This window comes from Staurois parvus, unplaced genomic scaffold (genome assembly GCF_062004578.1).
Source record: "Staurois parvus isolate SC_StPar_1 unplaced genomic scaffold, SC_StPar_1.0 ptg000449l, whole genome shotgun sequence".
Lineage (NCBI taxonomy): Eukaryota > Metazoa > Chordata > Amphibia > Anura > Ranidae > Staurois > Staurois parvus.
The window spans coordinates 2506695-2523149 of NW_028318245.1; the positions used below are offsets into that span (position 1 = coordinate 2506695).

The 16455-nt window shown below is 43.3% G+C and overlaps 1 protein-coding gene across 1 annotated transcript in view; it reads right to left on the reverse strand.

Annotated features, from left to right (window-relative positions):
* The window catches only part of LOC149453301 (uncharacterized), a 47662-nt gene that overhangs the window by 22374 nt on the left and 8833 nt on the right, over window positions 1-16455 (reverse strand). The gene's annotated exons all lie outside the window — the stretch shown is intronic.

Sequence of the window (16455 nt, forward strand, 5' to 3'; positions counted from 1 at the left end):
TTCCCTGGACCGCGATGTGTGTGATCACATGCCGCCCCTGTCATCTGGCCACATCCCCGGGATCACTCAACAGCTCCGCCTCCTCGCCAGTGATTGGCCGCCGGAACTGTAGCTCAGGAGAGGCACACAGGTGGCCAATCATCAGCGAGGAGGAGGAGCCAAGCAGCAGCACGAAGATCAAAGAAGATCGAGCGAGGGAGCGGCCAGAGAAGGAAGACAGCTGACAGGTAAGTGTCTGTAGTGTGCAGATGGTGCTGCTACAGCCAGGTATGCTGTAGATGGGAGAGGGAGGGAGTGAGCCCAGTCTGGAGCAGGAGTCAGCAAGGTAAGTATCATTTGTGTCAGTGGGAGGAATAGTGCCCCATCACTGACACCAATGATGGGGCACTATTTTCCCCCCCCCACTGACACCAACGATGGGGAACTATTCCTCCCCCCCTGACACCAACGATGGGGCACTATTCCTCCCCCCACTGACACCAACGATGGGGCACTATTCCTCCCCCCACTGACACCAACGATGGGGCACTATTCCTCCCCCCACTGACACCAACGATGGGGCACTATCTCCCCCACTGACACCAATGATGGGGCACAATTCCCCCCCACACTAGTATCAATGATGGGGCACTATTCCCCCCCCCACTGACACCAATGATGGGGCACTATTCCTCCCACACTGACACCAATGATGGGGCACTATTCCTCCCACTGACACCAACAATGTGGCACTATTCCTCCTACTGATACCAACGATGGGACACTATTCCTCCTACTGACATCAGTGATGTGGTACTACTCCTCTCACTGACACCAATGATGTGGCACTACTCCTCCCACTGCAAAATTACAGTTATGAAGTAGCAACGAAAATAATTTTATGGTTGGGGGTCACCACAACATGAGGAACTGTATTAAAGGGTCGCGGCATTAGGAAGGTTGAGAACCACTGCTCTAGATGGACAGTTGGATAAATGGTTCTATTTTAGGATGTATTCGGTCTATAAACCAGAGACTCCGGATGGACGGTTGGATAAATGGTTCTATAATTAGGATGTATCCGGTCTATAAACCGGAGGTTCTGGCTGGTCGATTGGATAAATGGTTCTATATTTAGGACGTATCCGGTCTATAAACCAGAGGCTTTGGATGGACGGTTGGATAAATGGTTCTATATTTAGGATGCATCCAGTCTATAAACCAGAGGTTCTGGCTGGTCGATTGGATAAATGGTTCTATATTTAGGACGTATCCGGTCTATAAACCAGAGGCTCTGGATGGACGGTTGGATAAATGGTTCTATATTTAGGATGCATCCAGTCTATAAACCAGAGGCTCTGGATGGACGGTTGGATAAATGGTTCTATATTTAGGATGTATCTGGTCTATAAACCAGAGGCTCTGGATGGACGGTTGGATAAATGTCTCTATATTTAGGATGTATCCAGTCTGTATCCCGGAGGCTCTGGATGGACAGTTGGATAAATGGTTCTATATTTAGGACATGTCCAGTCTATAAACCAGAGGCTCTGGATGGACAGTTGGATAAATGGTTCTATATTTAGGACATATCGGCCCTGATTCACTAAGACGTGAGTCAACTATCAGACTCTAACCATTCAGGCAGACTCAGTTAAATCAATCAAGACCTGTCAGTCTTCTGAGCGGTGTCTAGCAATCTCATTAACCAACTTCTACTTTGCTATTAGTAAATGTGGAATCAGGTCTGGCACATTTTTAGGTGCAATACCGGATATGTTCGCTAGATGGCGCACAAACATGAGCTTTATTAGCATTGGCGTTTTTGTCTTAGCAAAAGAGAATATTTAGAATAACAAATAGTACACCAATATTAGAATTTTTTTTTTTTTTTTTGCTGTTTCTCCAAAATGATCAGGAAACTAATGCATTTACTAATGAATGTCATACGTTCTATTTTCAAATGTTAAACATTTTCACACTTATATCTCAAATCCCAAGATAATTATATATCTTCATTCTCTTTAATCACGTAACTATTCTATTTTAAAGACAAGTGCAGGGCTATAAATGCATGTGATCAATAATGAACGCATGTAAAAACTAAAAAGTGCAAATAATTGCAACAATGATGTAAAATGGTATATGGTGCTAAAATAAGTTCATATAATCATTCCTGAATAATGGAATGTCCTTCATGTCAGAGTACCAACTCAGAGAGTGCTTATGAATGGCACATGTGGTCTCTCCGTGACGGACAGTAGTGCATGAACTCGTGAAAGGTAAACCACCCTTGGGACTGGTCTACACTCACCAGAACAAAAGTATTAATGCGCATGGGTTATACACATCACACATCTGGGGGTGCAGCGGTATGCTGGCAGCTATGGGTTAGTCATCCAGCTCCATCCATCCATCAGGGTGGGTGCCCAAATGGTCCTGGGGAGGAATTAGCTCAGCCACAGGAGCCAGAAAGGTGCTTAATAGTGTAGTACACTTTCACAGGGGTGGATGACCTTTCACGAGTTCATGCACTACTGTTCGTGGTTATATTTATCTTGTGTAATACCATTTTAGTAGTCTATATAGTTTGACCAGCGCTCGCTTTATCATTTTTAAACAATGTAACTATTCTACATTGTATCTCAAACTGTCTCCCACAGTGGTTTAGTGGTTAGAGCTCAGAAATTACAGCACTTGGGTCATGGGTTCTAATCCCAGTCATGGCTACATCCCAGTTTGCATGCTTTCCCTGTATGGATGTGTTTCTGCCAACACTTATAAAGACATGCTGTTAGGTTCATTGGACCTAGTTACATGGCTGAGTTTCTGCTCTTAGATTATAAGCTCCTTGACATTTATGAACGTTAAAAAAATGGAGATCAATTTTCTGGGTTGTGTCAGTGCCAGGAATATTGATCAATCAATTATGATTTTGCCTAATGACTAGAAAGTGGATGAATGTTACCTGCATCCTGTTCTTCTGCCAATTACGAAATTTGCACGTTTCATGCTGTGTATATTTCATTGTAACTTTTTTCTCTTCTTTTAAATCTGTCTCCTTATACAACTTGACCCCCTCCCCCACCCCATCATCACCTATCCCATATGCAAATCTATGGATCACCGCCCCACTCTTTTTAACTATTTACTGATCAAGTGAATGTGTCTCATTTTTTATCAGCTACAGCTCAGATCTCACATTATTATACGATTGCTGATTGTATATCACCACTAGTCTGATTGAATTCACAATCCCTGGTCAGCCCCTTCCCTTACCTCTAATAATCTTTAGGACCAGTTCACACTACATGTGTTTCAGTTGCTTTTTCGGCATCACAAACGCACAGAAAGAAGGTTATATGGTTGTTAATGTCATAGTTCACATCAGCGCTTGCATTTTCAGTGCATTGCAGGTGCTGTAAACAAAGTTGACCACGCTGCATTGTTTCTGCACAGAACTGTACTGGAACACATTGAAATGTCCTTGAATGTACTAAAACGCACATGTCCCTAATTAAATTGAATAAAAAGAAAGTAGAAAAATCTAACTGGAAGGGATACAAAAATGCAATGCAACGTGTCCAAAATGCATCCAAAATGTACTGGAACACACCAAAACATGCATGCCAAAAGGGCATGCAAAAACGGATCAGGAACACATCTAGTGTGAACTGGCCCTTAAGACTTGTTCACACCATTGGTGGTGCAGAAACGCATGCAAGAACACACATTTTCCAGCACAGCAAAGAAATGCAATGCCCTTTGCAGATGTGCATGGTTAGGCGCAACACACTTTTAAAATAATATGCCTGCAGTATTTTTGCATGTTCCCACACATTAGGCAGGCCATTGAAATTAACGAGCTGAGGAAAATAAAAAAGTAAAAAATGCCCCATTCACACAGGTCCTCTGGCCTTTACAGCATGAATGAGTGGGTTGTTTATGTGGCTAGAGCCACCTGTTACACTATGGGGACACAGCAGCTGTATGAACACAGGTTTTAATCTGACAGGTGTGAAGGCGTGGGGAAGTGTCCCTGAATGCTCACTGTCTGTACACCTGCACCCATATGCTTGTCAAATTGTGACCTGCAGCAATTCCATAGTGTAACATAGGTTACCTGCAAACGGCAATAGCCACAAAGACAAACCACTGATTCCCACTCTACAGGCCACAGCACCCATGAGCCCCAAAACCTCAATTACACCCACAGCTTTATTTATGAACTCAGCACAGTTTTATCATTTAGATTTCACAGGAATATGGTTGGGATTATGTCCATTAATAATGTTTTTAGTGTATTTTTACCATAAATATAATTTGGATATTTTCTCTGGCGATGGGGGCTGTCAGGTATGCTGTATGGGGCCCTGTGATATCTAACAGTGGCCCTGGGTGTATGCTTGTGTCTGTACCACCTGTATAGTTAGGAAGAACCTTGAACCTCTGCTATGTACCTCAATGGATCTAGGAATTGGACATGTTTTCAACTGAAAATACAATTATTAGTAATGTTTCCACAGCAAATCAGGATCAGCTCCTTGGTGGAGAACAGCGATCTCGCCATGTCCAGATGTGGTCTGGAATTCCACAAAAGAACAATTCACAAAACTAAAAAATAGACTTACAAATTACCACTAAACTCTCCTAACTACACTCCCATCCACTCACACTTCCGGGTGTGTGCAAACGTCCTTCCGCAAACGTCATGACGTATTTCCGGTAGGACAGCTGCTCTAGCACCTCCTCCAACAGCCGTCTTGGCGTTTATTTGTGCACCATAGCAATTTTACATGTGGCTTCATTGTGTATACAGTCATGGCCGAAATTGTTGGCACCCTTGATATTTCTCCAGGAAATCATGTATTTCTCACGAAACGTATTGCATTAACACATGTTTTGCTATACACATGTTTATTCCCTTTGTGTGTATTGGGACAAAACAAAAAAAGGGAGGAAAGAAAGCAAATTCGACATAATGTCACACAAACCTCCAAAAATGGGCTGGACAAAAGTATTGGCACCCTTTCACAACTGCGGATAAATAAGAATGTTACAAGCATGTGATGCTCCTGTAAACTCACCTGGGGCAAGTAACAGGTGTGGGCAATATAGAAATCACACCTGAAAGCAGATAAAAAGGAGAGACGTTCACTTAACCTTTGCATTGTGTGTCTGTCTGTGCCACACTAAGCATGGACAACAGAAAGAGGAGACGAGAACTGTCTGAGGACCTGAGAACCAAAATTGTGGCAAAATATCAACAATCTCAAGGTTACAAGTCCATCTCCAGAGAACTAGATTTGCCTTTGTCCACAGTGCGCAACATTATCAAGAAGTTTGCAACCCATGGCACTGTAGCTAATCTCCCTGGTCGTGGACGGATGAGGAAAATTGATGAAAGATTGCAACGCAGAATAGTCCGGATGGTGGATAAGCAGCCCCAAACATGTTCCAAAGACATTCAAGCTGTCCTGCAGGCTCAGGGAGCATCAGTGTCAGCGCGAACTATCCGTCGACATTTAAATGAAATGAAACGCTATGGCAGGAGACCCAGGAGGACCCCACTGCTGACACAGAGACATAAAAAAGCAAGACTACAGTTTGCCAAAATGTACTTGAGTAAGCCAAAAGCCTTCTGGGAAAACGTCTTGTGGACAGATGAGACCAAGATAGAGCTTTTCGGTAAAGCACATCATTCTACTGTTTACCGAAAACGGAATGAGGCCTACAAAGAACAAAACACAGTACCTACGGTAAAATATGGTGGAGGTTCAATGATGTTTTGGGGTTGTTTTGCTGCCTCTGGCACTGGGTGCCTTGACTGTGTGCAAGGCATCATGAAATCTGAGGATTACCAAAGGATTTTGGGTCGCACTGTAGGGCCCAGTGTCAGAAAGCTGGGTTTGCGTCCAAGATCCTGGGTCTTCCAGCAGGACAATGACCCCAAACATACGTCAAAAAGCACTCAGAAATGGATGGCAAAGAAGCGCTGGAGAGTTCTGAAGTGGCCAGCAATGAGCCCAGATCTAAATCCCATTGAACACCTGTGGAGAGATCTTAAAATTGCTGTTGGGAAAAGGTGTCCTTCCAATAAGAGAGACCTGGAGCTGTTTGCAAAGGAAGAGTGGTCCAAAATTCCGGGTGAGAGGTGTCAGAAGCTTATTGATGGTTATAGGAAGCGACTGATTTCAGTTATGTTTTCCAAAGGGTGTGCAACCAAATATTAAGTTAAGGGTGCCAATACTTTTGTCCAGCCCATTTTTGGGGTTTTGTGTGACATTATGTCATATTTGCTTTTCTGCCTCTGTTTTATATTTGTTCCAATACATACAAAGGGAATAAACATGTGTATAGCAAAACATGTGTTAATGCAATACCTTTTTTGTGTGAAATACTTGATTTTCAGGAAAAATATCAAGGGTGCCAACAATTTCGGCCATGACTGTATGACAAATATATGTTTGCAGTTCTATTGTAGATTTGGCATTGGTGAATGTATGTTTGCAGCTATACTGTGTGTATATGACATTGGCGAATATATATTTGATAGTAAAGGCCCAAAGTCAACATAAATTGGGGGCCCAATTTATTACGGTTAAGAGGATTGTAGAAAAAGAATGCTAGCTGCACATTGAACACGACCTATTCATTGGTACATAACATGGTCTTGTCATGCAATAGGGGGCTTTTGGTTTATTTTGGACATACTTGCACATGTGCACTCTAACAAGGAAGATTCGGGCATATTATATAGCCAGCAAAAATAAGTGTTATGGGTACTAGTACATTTCAGATACTTATATAGCGCTCTTAATTTACGCAGCGCTTTACATATAGATGTGGTAAATTCACATCAGTCCCTAACCCTCAAGGGGCGTACTAAGAGCCCTAACTTACATTCATACATATACTAGAGCCAATTTTGACAGGATCCAATTAACCTACCAGCATGTCTTTAGAGTGTGGGAGGAAACCGGAGTACCCGGAGAAAACAGGCACAGGGAGAACATGCAACCTCCAGGCAGGAGGTGCCATGGCTGGGATTCGAACCAACGACCCTAGTACTGCCAGGTGGAAGTGCTAACCATTTAGCCACTGTGCAACATACAACTAGAACATGAAATAATCCCCCCAAAAAATACATAGTACAAATGTTTATTGATCAAATACACATTCCACATTTATTTGAACAGCAACAAAAAGCTACATTCAATATCTTGGTGTGAAAAAAAAAAAAAAAAAAGCAGGATTGATGTTGCTAAAATAGAACGGTCCTGCTCATAAGAGCTTACAATCTAAAAGATTATACTTATAATGAACTGTGCTTTCACAGGTTACAGCAGGAAACAAATGGTTAATATCACTTGGGCTTATTCACAAAACAAGCTGCAGATCAAAATATCAATATAAAAACACATACATGCCAAAATATAAACACCTCCCCCACACATACATTTCTCACCATGTTTGTCTGAAAACTGCATTTCATTCTAAATAAAGCAAACGTGGAAGAGCAGAGCAATGGACATGTGTTAGGATTACAATGCAAAGATAATAAACACAATCATTGTACAATAACGCACAAACACACCTTAGAAGGAAGAACATGCAAAACATTTACAGCCCACATCAAAACGCAGCGTGAGTGTGGCCTGGGGCAATTCACCACAATATCTCTTCCTCCCCAAACCACCACAGACAAGGACATGCAAAAATAATGTGCCTAAACCAGGCAAAAATCACCCACTACTGCATCTCTATATATAAGGTAGGCCACACCCACCACTGTCATTCATTTGGTCAGAGAAAGTGTTTGCACCTGATCAATTATCTTCCCACCTGTGTTAACCCTTGGTATACAGGCCCCACAAATCAGAGTCAGAAAGAAAGCCACAGTGACATGTACCTGTGCAGCATACAACAGAACATTGAACAGGAATGTGAAAGGGAACCCTATTGGCAATATTTCTTGGCCCTATGGGCACAATTCACTCCAGATTATCGCATGAGTTAAGGCAATCACATGACCACATCTCGCATGTAATACTGAAAATGTCAATTCACTTTTGCTAGTATGCGGCATTTCCCATAAATCGGAAAAACACTCAGGAAATCAAACATAAAAAGGCCTTACACCGCGGTCACATCAAAGCCGATTTAGAAATTGTGCGACGTACATTGAAGATGCTGATTTCCTTACGATTTGCAAGACATCTGACACAGATATCTATGCAAATCGTCATAAAAGTAGTACGTGTACTACTTTAGAAATCAGTGTTGGAATCACACCCATGTGACTGCTCTAATAGCAGACAATAGGGTGCGACTTGGCATACAATTTGCAAGTCGCATGCCATGCAAATCGCATGCCAAGTCGCATCCAGGGTGCACGATTTCAGGTGCGATTTGGGAATTGAAATTGTACCTGATATCCGATCTAATGAATGTGGATGTGAATGTCTTAACGTAAGCGATTTGCTGCAGCACAATTTCAAAAGTAGTTCTTGTCTAACTTTTTCAGCATTTTGTAGAGATTTCACATATGGACTACAATAGAAATCGCAATGCAAAACACAATTGAAAACGCAATAACTCATTGGTAAATCTACAGAAAACACGGTGAAATTGCCAACAAAAAGCACAATTTTAAAACACATCTAGTGTGAACCAAGCAGGCAGTTCAACAAAGGAAATAAATCTTTGAAGGCATGCGATATCTGCATGCTCAGATAAGGGTCTGTTATGGATTTGGGGGGGGACGGGGACTCCATGCCATTATATTTTGTTAATCCTCTTCTTTTGCTCACTGTTCTCATGATTTGACAAACTTTCCCAAAGGGTGTGGAGTGCAAACCAGCATTATCCAGTCAATCATTAGTCCAGGCCCTTATCTCATCCCATGGTCTCACATTCACATTAGGTGCTACTTTAAACAGACAAGGCCTCATTCTAATTCACATTCTAGGGATCATTTAAACAGAAAGCAAAGATGCTGCCACCAGCACATGTATGTTAGGGTAGTCACACAGAGATCATGCAAATTCAATGCTGTGGTTGGGATTCAAACCAACAACCCTAGCATTGTGAGACAGTAGTGCTAACCACTAATCCACAGAGCTGTTGAACACTAATCCTGCCTGTATTTCTGTGTTGTGAATCAATCCTAGGTCCCTGGGCAAGGTCAGTGTAACTAGCCAGATATCTCAAATGTGACACAAATGTTGTGCTATGTCCCCCGCCTTTTTTTCAGAAGGCTGGAAGCCTCCGACGGGAACTGAACTTTTTTTTTTTTTCTGTTTTTTCAGGTCCCTGCCGCCGCCGTGATTGACGTTGGATCTACTTCGGGGGACATTATTTTAATAAAGGACTTGTCAAAGACCCTGTACTGTGTTTTTTTTACACTACGCTTTGTTTTTTTGTGAAGGAGTAGCGGGACCATGTACCGCAGACTCCTTCACGTGGGGGGGGGGGGGGCGGGATCTGGGGGCCCCCTTGTTAAAGGGGGCTTCCAGATTCTGATAAGCCCCCCGCCCGCAGACCCCCACAACCACCGGCCAGGGTTGTGGGGAAGAGGCCCTTGTCCTCATCAACATGGGGACAAGGTGCTTTGGGGGGGGAGCCCCCCCTTGCCCCAAAGCACCCCCCCATGTTGAGGGCATGTGTCCTGGTATGGTTCAGGAGGGGGGGGCGCTCGTTCATCCCCCCCTTTCCTGACCTGCCGGGCTGCATGCTCGGATAAGGGTCTGGTATGGATATTGAGGGGGTCCCCACGCTGTTTGTTTTTTTAAATTTTGCCGTGGAGTTCCCCCTTTCATCTATACCAAGCTCTTCGGGTCTGGTATGGATATTAAAGGGTAACTCCACGCCGAATATTTAAAAAAACAACAGCGTGGAAGCCCCCCCAATATCCATACCAGACCCTTATCCGAGCATGCAGCCCGGCAGGTCAGGAAAGGGGGGGGACGAGCGAGCGCCCCCCCCTCCTGAATCATACCAGGCCACATGCCCTCAACATGGGGGGGTGCTTTGGGGCAGGGGGGCTCCCCCCCCAAAGCACCTTGTCCCCATGTTGATGAGGACAAGGGCCTCTTCCCCACAACCCTGGCCGGTGGTTGTGGGGGTCTACGGGCGGGGGGCTTATCAGAATCTGGAAGCCCCCTTTAACAAGTGGGCCCCCAGATCCCGGCCCCCCTACTCATTCACAAAAAAACAAAGTGTAGTGTAAAAAAACACAGTACAGGGTCTTTGACAAGTCCTTTATTAAAATAATGTCCCCCGAAGTAGATCCAACGTCAATCACGGTGGCGGCAACCCGAAAAAAGAAAAAAAAAAAAAGTTCCGCTCCCGTCCAAGGCTTCCAGCCTTGTGAAAAAAAGGCTAGCTGACAGTTCTTATATAGGTATGGGGCGGGGCCAGCCAGGACATCATCTGAGTGACCCCGCCCCATGTCACATGCTTGCTGTTCCCGGCTGGCCCCGCCCCATACCTATATAAGATATGTCAGCTAGCCTTTTTTTCACAAGACTGGAAGCCTCCGACGTGAGCGGAACTTTTTTTTTTTTCGGGTCGCCGCCACCGCCGCCGCCGTGATTAACGTTGGATCTACTTCGGGGGACATTGTTTTAATAAAGGACTTGTCAAAGACCCTGTACTGTGTTTTTTTTACACCACACTTTGTTTTTTTGTGAATAAGTCGCGGGACCATGTACCGCAGATTCATTCACGTGGGGGGGGGGGCCGGGATCTGGGGGCCCCCTTGTTAAAGGGGGCTTCCAGATTCTGATAAGCCCCCCGCCCACAGACCCCCACAACCACCGGCCAGGGTTGTGGGGAAGAGGCCCTTGTCCTAATCGACATGGGGACAAGGTGCTTTGGGGGGGGGAGTCCCCCTGCCTGCCCCAAAGCACCCCTCCATGTTGAGGGCATGTGGCCTGGTATGGTTCAGTGGGGGGAGGGGGGCGCTCGCTCGTCCCCCCCCCCTTTCCTGACCTGCCGGGCTGCATGCTTGGATAAGGGTCTGGTATGGATATTGAGGGGGTCCTTACGCTGTTTTTTTTTTTTAATTTCGGCGTGGAGTTCCCCCTTAATATCCATACCAGACCTGAAGGGCCACCACGCTGGTTTTTTTTTTTTTTTTTTATTGCGGACCTTTATTTTTACATTCAACTGTCAAAATAAATATTATCTAGACCTTCGAAATAAGTAAAATCATTACAGAAATAATTATAAAGGATAAGAAACAAAAATAGAATCACTAGAACTAAGGAAATCAAATTAGAAAACATAAAGATATGCTTAGTGCTGTTTATTAAACACAATAGACGCGACCGAGTGCCGGCTGTCAGAGGAATCCACAGTGAGATTTACTATTGGGCAGTGGCTAAAAAGCAAGCACCTGCAGAGGACGTCTAAAATGTGTTCTGCACATGCTCAGTTATATCGGCCAAAGACACTGCACAGGCGTCTAGATTTTTACTGTGTCGATTTCCTTTAAAAAATATATTTTTAACACATTCTTAATTTTTTTTGAAATGGCAGATATTGTTTAAAGTGAAGTCCTGATATTTGGCAAAGCAAATTTCTAAGTGAACATGTGTTCATGGTGTTAGATGTGCTTCTTAGCAAGTCTGCTTTGTGAGTCTGATTCCGGGCGTGTGTCTTGTTAGTAAATTCGATTGTATGTGTTTATCAGATGATGGGGGGGGATCTAGGTGGATCCTCCGTACTGCTCTCTCCTTTACAATAAAGTCTCCTCTTACCCGGTGATGTGAGGGGCGGCTGATTGTCCGTCATGACGTCCTTGTAGAGGTCCTTGTGTCCTTCTAAATACTCCCACTCCTCCATGGAGAAATAGACAGTGACACCCTGACACCTTATAGGAACCTGACACACACAATGATACAGTCACCATCCAGACACATCCCTTGTCTGTTACTGGAGAATGTCCCAGAATTCCCAGCACCGCTCACCTCTCCTGTCAGCAGATCAATGATCTTCTGGGTGACTTCTAGAATCTTCTTGCAATTCTTCCTCTTGGGTTTCAGGGAATGAGGTGAAGGCACTGTGATGATTAAATTGTCACCAGATTTCACCAGAGTATTGCTCTGCATTAAAAGAAAACAGTAATGTTTTTTCATGTGACCTCCCAGAATCCTCCTCACCTCTCCGGTCAGGTCCGTGTTTTAATAATAGAGATAAGAGTGATGTCATGTGACCTCCCAGAATCCTCCTCACCTCTCCAGTCAGGTCTGTGTTTATTAATAGACATGAGTGATGTCATGTTACCTCTCAGAATCCTCCTCACCTCTCCAGTCAGGTCTGTATTTTATTAATAGAGATAAGAGTGATGTCATGTGACCTCCCCGAATCCTCCTCACCTCTCCGGTCAGCAGGCAGATGATCTCCAGGGTGAGGTTTAAAGTAGAATTCCAGATAAAGCCTAACTAGTCTTAATATACTCCCTACCTCCTCTTTACACTTATACCAACTATCCTGCGTGAAAAAATGTATATACTTACCTATGTTCAGCCGGCTTCAGCTGCAGAATAGACCAACAATGTCTGTAAAAGCCAGAAGCTGACATTACCTGTAGGCTCCCATGATGCAGCCGGACACATGGAAGCCGAATCATGTGACCGAACTATAGTGGGTTGATAGAAGGTTCATATATATATACTTTTGTTTTATCCAGAATAGTTCATTTAGGTGTTTAGAGGAAGGATGGAGAATTTTTTTGGAGATAAAAGACGTCACAGTGACTATGGAGGAAAAGGACAGACGTGACTATGGAGGAAGAGGACGGACGTCATGGTGACAATGGAGAAAGAGGACTGACATCACAGTGACTATGGAGGAGGAGGACGGACCTCACAGAGACTATGGACGAAAAGGACGGACATCACGGTGACTATGGAGAAAGAGGACAGACATCACGGTGATTATGGAGGAAGGGGATGGACATCACGGTGACTATGGAGGAAGAGGAAGGACCTGACTATGGAGGAAAAGGACAGACATTACAGTGACTATGGAGGAAGAGGACGAACATCACGGTGACTATGGAGGAAGAGGGTGGACATCACGGTGACTATGGAGGAAGAGGAAGGACCTGATTATGGAGGAAAAGGACAGACATTACAATGACTATGGAGGAAGAGGACGGACATGATGGGTGTTACTAGGTGTAAATATAAAATAAGATCTTAACACCTCCTCTGCTGCCTCCTCTCTTCTTCCTACTAACTCACATCTCTGGAAACTTCCTTTTAGACCTTTACATCACTTCCTGTCTGCACCTGACACCACTTCCTCCCCAATTGTGTGATCACTTCATGTGTCGGTACAATCAGGCTCTTCCTGTCTCTGTGTTCCACTCCATATGTCCCCATCCGCTCTATATTAGGAAAGTTCTCCACCTTGACAATAATGGCGTTAAAGGGGGAGTCCTGTCTATTATCAGCATGTGATTTTTATAAGATAACAGGCTCTGGATGGACGGTTGGATAAATGGTTCTATATTTAGGATGTATCCGGTCTATAAACCAGAGGCTCTGGATGGACGGTTGGATAAATGGTTCTACATTTAGGATGTATCCGGTCTATAAACCAGAGGCTCTGGATGGACGGTTGGATAAATGGTTCTATATTTAGGAGGTATCCGGTCTATAAACCAGAGGCTCTGGATGGACGGTTGGATAAATGGTTCTATATTTAGGACGTATCCTGTCTATAAACCAGAGGCTCTGGATGGACGGTTGGATAAATGGTTCTATATTTAGGATGTATCCGGTCTATAAACCAGAGGCTCTGGATGGACGGTTGGATAAATGGCTCTATATTTAGGACGTATCCGGTCTAAAAAACAAGAGGTTCTGGAGGGACGGTTGGATAAATGGTTCTATATTTAGGACGTATCCAGTCTATAAACCAGAGGCTCTTTATGAAGAGTTGGATAAATAACTCTATATTTAGGAATTGTCTGAACTATAAATCAGTCCATGTTTAGATTTGAGCATAAGTCCCTGAGGAGCAGTTGGCGGATACCTGGCACTGCCACCAATAACCAACAAAATTGACAAATGTAGATGAAGTGCTAGACTTTGGGGGGGGGGGGGGAGGTGACAGTCCGTGCATACAGAGCCCATACAACTCCTGTCTACTCCTTCTCCTAAGCTTTGCTGTGAAGTGCTTGGCCTTCTCATCTCTTCTATTTTTTTGCAGACTGAATCTGGACCTACACTTTTATTCACCAAAACACAAGCTGACAACACTATAAGCTAGCTACTACACTTGTCTGAGAGAAAACAAATGTGATAGCAGAGAGTTTTAATCTTTGTGCCCTGTATAGCTGGTGGTGGGTTCCACCTTAATCTGCAATAAACAGAAGAGATATGGTGGCAGCAGAAGGAGCGGGGCTCAGTGCTGGCTATACCTCCTCTATAGGGACACCCATATTTTAGACTTCAGGGAGAAGGTGCAACTGCAGCTGCAGCCAGCACTGACATAAAAAAGAAGACTTAAAAGGTGTGCTGCAAATCTTGTGGCTAATCACTGGCTTAAAATTTGCGGTAAGAAAAAAATCGAGTGAAGGCTTGACAAGTGTGGTGCAATTCTCTTCAATCTACATTTGACTTGTGACATCTTCAGTCTCCTGATAAATTCATTTTTTATTTGTGCTTGCTCTCTCCCTATGAAATTGTGGACTATCCAAGAAAGACTAAAAAAGTGTGCTGCAAATCTTGTGGCAAATCACTGGCTCAAAATTTGCAGTAAGAGAAAAATCGAATGAAGGCTTGACAAGTGTGGTGCAATTCTATTCAATCTTTGAATTTGAAAATGTGACATCTTCAGTCTCCTGATAAAAAGCATTTTTTTTTTATTTAGGCTGTGAAAAAGGAAGCCATTTTTTTTTTCTTTTAAAAGTGCTATCTATTTACAATCTCTCTAATAAATTTCATCCTTACCGAGTTAAGGCTTGACAAGTGTGGTGCAATTCTATTCAATCTTTAAATTTGAAATGTGACATCTTCATCTCCTGATAAATGTATTTTTTTTTATTTGTGCGTGCTCTCTCCCTATGAAATTGTGGGTTATCCAAGAAATACTTAAAAAGTGTGCTGCAAATCTTGCGGCGAATCAGTGGCTCAAAATTTGCTATAAGAAAAAATAATAGGGTGACCCTGAAGCGAGAGGGGGAAAGTAGGTGAAGGACTCTGAAAACCAAGAGAAAAAAAAAATGGTAAAAGGGGCAGAGGAACTTTTGCCATGGGGTACAGCGGTTACTGTTCCCGAAAGCTAAGGCGAAGTAGGAGGACAACCATAATAAACTCTTGGATCACAAATGAAGCAAGTGCGTAGTAAAACAAGAGACCAGTTGGTAGTCAAGCTAGGGCTGCCAGACTTAAAAAAAATGTATCATGTTCATCCTCCAGGATCGAAGTAAGCTTTTTATGAATAAAAATGCCTTGTATTCTGGACTTGACCTCCACAAAACTAACGGTAGGGGATTTCTACACGTGGACTGTGGGTTGCTTTGTAGCCATAAAAATGAAGGAGATCAAAGGTACGAGACCACCATGGCACATCTTTTATTAGTCTGTGGAGGCAAGCGTCCCACTGGTTTCTCCTGACATTGATTTGTGTAGGCGATAGTACTAAGTTATACACCCTAATCCATAGACAATGCGCCAGTGGATGGGACCGCCAAATGCGGAGCATGTCACCATCAACCCCACAGGCGTGACTGAAAAATCATTTTTAACATTTTATTTGTAGCATTTGTACACATCCTTCAGGCTGCTGCCCAGCTCCCTTTCTTGGACAATCCCTTGCCTATTAGCTCAGAAAACGGCCATCACTGATATCCAAGGTTTGGCTTCAGGATCCAAACTTCAGTAGCATTCGCTAAACCGGCACCGAATAAAACCCAGGTAAGTTCATCTCATTAATATTTATAATTATGGAAAAACAAAAGAATGAAAGCCAAACTGAAATTGATACACATGTTTTTTAATGTTTTATAATGGATACAATCTATACACAAGAGTCCTTTATTTAGTATCCTTTATGGTAAATTTACACAATTGACATCACTGTAAGTTATTGGTGTGTATATATATATGTATATATATATATGTATATATAGTAAGATAACTGTAAGGTATAGTCACTCTATTTCGTGGATAATACATCTTCCCCTTTTTATCAAAAATTTCCTCTATTCATCTGGAATTTCATGGAAGTGTTCAGTGCATAGAGCCATACATCTGAGTAATTATCCTGATCTATGGTGTTTGAGAATGTTATCATCAATTATGAATGAACTCCAAAAGGAGATGCAGCTCTTATCAGATCCAGTCTCTTGTGGAATTTTACATTACAATGCAGAAAAGTCCTCAGCACACACATTGCATTCTCAGTAATGGCAACCTGGTAGGGACATTCCTTTATCATCAGTGTCTACATCCCCAC